At 37.2% G+C, this 5067-nt stretch overlaps 1 non-coding gene across 1 annotated transcript; it reads right to left on the bottom strand.

Moving 5' to 3' along the window:
- Positions 1-544: 544 nt before the first annotated feature.
- Positions 545-616, bottom strand: Trnag-ucc. The gene has a single exon. It is a non-coding gene; the product is annotated as a tRNA-Gly (tRNA).
- Positions 617-5067: the final 4451 nt, after the last annotated feature.

The raw sequence follows: 5067 nt of genomic DNA, 5'->3' as shown, positions 1-5067 counted from the left end.
GCTGGCAGCAGATGGATGCGACAAGCTGAGGACCAGGCGAAATGGCGCACACTGGGAGAGGCTTATATCCAGTAGTGGCCTGCGATAGACCGATGATGGTAATCATGAGTAACATACACTAAAATAATAACAATGACAATGATTCGTCGAAACGAATATTCAGCAATCTAAACTATAATGGCAAACAAACATTAGAATAAAACTGACAAAACAACCTTTTGCTGAAAGGATGTATATGACGTGTAATAAAATTATTCCAACAATAGCTTTTCGGACAAACGATTTTACTTCAGAGTATAATAACAAAAAAGTTTAAATAAATAAGTAAATAAATATTTCTATGTTACATTTTGATTCCAAAACAATCATCGTACTTACGAAAAACGTCAAATCGTGTTCGGAATGTTGAGATTTGGAAGAAAGTACTTCGTGTTTGTTATAGGTTACAATTTTATTACTAATACTATGGGCGTGCAAACATCACCAATAATATTAAATGAAATTGTTAAATTTCAGTCAATATAAACGGTTTTATCAAAAACAATGCGTTGGCCGAGAATCGAACTCGGATCAACTGCTTGGAAGGCAACTATGCTAACCATTACACCACCAACGCATTTGGAAGCCTTCTCCAATGTAACCTAATGGTTTTTCCTTTTCTTTCCTTTATTTACTCTGACCATCTGCGTAAATAAAGGAATTTAACCACAAAAATTGTCGTTTAATGAACTCCATTGTTGTCAACTCTCACCATATTAAGGGAACTTCAAGATTAATTTATTCGAAGTATATGTGGATATATAATTCTTGATTAAAAAGATAGCAACCATGCCCGACATGGAAACGCCTTTTATATGTGCAAATTCCTAATTAAAAGCAAACATGGCACGAGACTGTGCTGCTCCGAATTTCACTGTAGTTTCACAATATTCAATACCCATTTTCAAAACCATTCGCCAACGCAGCTCGTTCGCTTAAATCGATTGCAAAATACAAAACGTTTAGCGTCGCACCATCGCGCGAACTAACGGAATAATCTTTAATTGGATCAATCAAACGCCGTTTCGAATTTTCTGTTGCCCATTTCGATAATCGGATCATGTTTTAACCGGATAAAACTGGATTAAACTGAAATGCATTCGTTTTACCTCTTCATTTCCGAGTAAAATTTAAACTCCCGCTTAACTTAATAATAGCTTTAGAGCAGAAACTCACGTGTAACATCCCACTACTCGCCACAGATCTGCTTAAAGTGGTGTTCTCGTCATCTCTATATACAGTTTTGCGATAGTCTTCAGGTGTTTTCTTTAACAATAAAACAAATTTAAACAAGAAAAATCCACGATACAAAGCAGCGTACTCCAACTTGCTAGCAGTAGAGGCTCCTTGGTAAATAGCTCGTTCAAGGAAGTACTGCCACCTTACCTATTTCTGCCGCCAAGCAGTTTTGAAGGGTAAGGGTGCTGGTGAAATTACATACACATAGGACTTGTCAATTTATGTAGCAGCGTGACGGGCGCAGTGGCAGTGCCCGTATAGTTATTTTTGATATAAGTGCGGAAAGTTAGTCATTATTCACGAGTCTCGAGGACAAGTGAAAATGACAAATCCGCACGTGTATCAAACGACGTTTTTTAATACATTTGCGAAAAAACTACATTGAAAGTAAAATAAAACAGTATTTTAAAAAAAACTCATTTTCTGCTAGTAAATTAAAATAATGAAATACAACCACTGCAACCATTATTTAAAAGTCTATGGAAATCTAGTTCTAACGTGCTGTTTTTGTTTATTTTCTGTAATATCGGTCTGTAACCACTTTTTTTATTATGAAGTCCTGGTACTTTTGTTTAAACTTCTTTAGGAACCCGTGCACGGTAGTGAGATACAATTTATCTGTAATACATAGAACAAATATAATGTTTTGATCGTGTTTTGTTTTAGTTCTGTTTTGTTCTGTTTTCTCTTTTTTTTGTCTTTTGTCTTCTGTGGTGTCATTGTGGTAAACAAATAAATGTATTTTCTTTCTTTCTTCTTTCTTTCTTTCAAATATATACATAAAAATCTCGCCTGTCACCCATTCAGGGGTAGGCAGAGACTGTGGACCTCCACTCGATACGTTCATTATATAGTATTTGTAAATAAATATAAGTTTTAATGACGAATGACTTACGTTACAAAGCACATAAATATTAAATAAATATACAATCTCTTTAGTTCTATGTTTAAGACTTAAAACAACAGTAAATTTTAAAAAAACTGGAAAAGTGAAAAGCACTAGTGCGAGAAACCCAACTTTCCGCACGATTTGTAGTGCGAAAAATACCACGTTTTGAGCAACTGTATTAAAAAGATCTTTTCGATCTGCCGTGGTCGGACGTGTCGCTTACCACCGGGCACACGTCTTGTTCGTCCAGTCCCTTAGTATCATAAAAAACACAAACTGGGAAAGAGCTGATGACCTTTAAATAGCTGAGCAGGTGACACAGGAATCAGTCTATTCGTTTGAGAGCTATGATGCTACTGACGTAAAAAAATATCAGTAAAAAATTCTTCCCACGTCCTACGCAACGCTCCGAGCTAATTTATTTGGAAAAAATCTAAAACAAGTTATAAGAATTGATGTACCACCATTTTATCTAATTCATATTCATATCAGCTGCGGAGAAATATAGAGTATAATAAAACAGAATAGAATCTTTTATTTCACATCACCAATCACAAATATATATGAAACATTTATTTAGTAACAGTAAAGCTTTTTGTAAAGGAGCTCGTACAGAGAACTGCCACCATGCATATTTCTGCCGCCAAAGAATATGAACATTACTGAGTTCCGATTTAGACGGATCCTGGTGAAACTACAGGTACATGGGACTTGGCTACTTTATGTCTCATGACAGATGACTCCAGCCTACCTGATGTTAAAAGGAAAGTGGAATCCAAATGTGAAGGAAGCAGTTTTGATATAATCACCGCCCTAGCCACCTCTACCATGCATGCTTACAAGATGCCTCTGCACGCCTCGTATGAAGGACCCCATGCCATAAGAGGATGGGAATACATACGCTGGAAGCGAGTTACATGTGTCGACTATGCGACGAAGAATAACTATCTATACCTTTTAGTTCGCGATGGAATATGGCAAGTTGTAAAACGGTGACTGTGGAGGCCAGCACGCATGCTTCAGAGCTGGGATAAGATTTTATAATTCTTCAAAGGACTCCATGATACATTCGATAAAAGGCGCTAACCGTTGTAACATCTCTACGTTCGAGTTGTAACTAGACCTCCTCATCGCCGATAATTCCTCCTCAACGCAATCTGTCCAAGACATCAAGTAGATACTTGTCGGAACCGTCTCAGAGGCGCAAACAATACTCAACCCAAGACCTGATTCGTGTTTTGTACAACAGGCACGACTGGTCAGGCGCGAAGAAACTACGCACCTTGTTCAGAACTTGTTGTGTCTGACTTTCCGTGAGACTATTTTGATCACAGTTCCGATGTAACTTCCTGGGGTCGAATCGCAGCAGATCATCAAACCGAGCAAGGAGATACTGCTTTGATGCTTCAGAATTGTGCCCATTAGAGAAAGAACAGGAAAAGGCCCTGACAATTTTGTCGTAAACGCGCAGGCCTGTGTTTCCTTGAAGTTGAACTCAACAATAATTTTGCATCTCCAATCATGTGTGAGGTTCAAAATCCTGTTGAGCTCAGTCACAAAATCTGAAAGCTCCCTTTCGGTTTCAGCGCGTGCAGTCACAGGGTATCCATGATATCTCCCCATTAGCTGATTTCTGTGGTACTGCGTTAACAGACATGAACCTCGTAACGCAGTCGTCACAAACATCACGAATTCTCCACTCATCAACAAAGCTGGTAAGCCAGTTGCATAATCGGAGGGTGAGGGGTGCAGTGGCATTGCACTTCAGATCTTTACGATTAAAGCTCTGAATGACACTGCAACAATTATAGGTAAGCGAGTCGCTTACAACCAGCCGCACGTCGTTCGTCATAAAAAAAATATTGTCAGAATGCAACTGACGTTCAATAAAAAATTAAAATACAATTTCTTCCAAAGAATTTCTTATACACTGTAAAATTCGTTATCTAATAAAAAGTGTTTCAATCGGATATCAAATATTACGTCGTTTGTAACACTTTTTTAGATTTGCGAGTAGGCGTTCGTAGAATCGGAGACCGATGACGGCTTTCTCCTTCGCTTGCGACTGATGGGCACATTTATTAAGAGAATAAAATGTCATAGTGATTGGGTTTAATAAAGTTTATTACACATACATACCACCACTAATGTCTCCTACTGGGTAAACAGGGGCAATCCACTGCCACGCTCCTCTCTGTGACCTCGTCCTTGCTACTTTTAATCTGACCTTTTCTAGGACATCCTCAACTGATAGATGTACGATATTTTTTATCTACTTAATTCTGGTATCAGGAGCTGTTGGAAAAGCATAAAAATAATAGAACAGAATATAATATGTAATTATATAAATTCTTCATAACAGGTCATTCATTTCGTCGTTTATTTATATATATACTAATATGGACAGTTTGAGCTAAATTATTTAAAAATTATCACAATGTATACATAAATAAATAAAAAGACTAATCATATAACATTTAAAATAAAATTATTGTTTAAATCTATAAAAAAACGCAAAAGCTGCAACAATTTGCTGGTTTCACCTGGCCAGTATTCGCCTCTGGAGACGCCGTAGCATGAGACGAGTATCTTTTCGATTATATATTACATAAATTAAAACTTACCTTACCCATTACATAGAACATGTAGACAATTATTAAACATGAAAGCCTTTTGAGGCTTCTGTCATTTGTGACATACGTACCGACCGCCGAGCATACTGCACTTAGCAATAAATAATGTGTATGAACCTTGTGAGTCTAGTTTTGTAAACTTCAATGAGATGCAAATAAGACCAAGAAACATTGACTTACAATTATATGGACGTCGGGTCCGCTCTAAAAAGTGTCCGAACTTATAGGGCGTTAAAATCGTATACAGAGCGTCATTCACGGTCTAGT

This window comes from Hyposmocoma kahamanoa, unplaced genomic scaffold (genome assembly GCF_003589595.1).
Source record: "Hyposmocoma kahamanoa isolate Upper Pololo Valley unplaced genomic scaffold, ASM358959v1 173756, whole genome shotgun sequence".
In the NCBI taxonomy this organism is placed as follows: domain Eukaryota; kingdom Metazoa; phylum Arthropoda; class Insecta; order Lepidoptera; family Cosmopterigidae; genus Hyposmocoma; species Hyposmocoma kahamanoa.
Note: the sequence above shows the minus strand (reverse complement) of the source record. Positions and strands in the feature narration are given on the sequence as shown.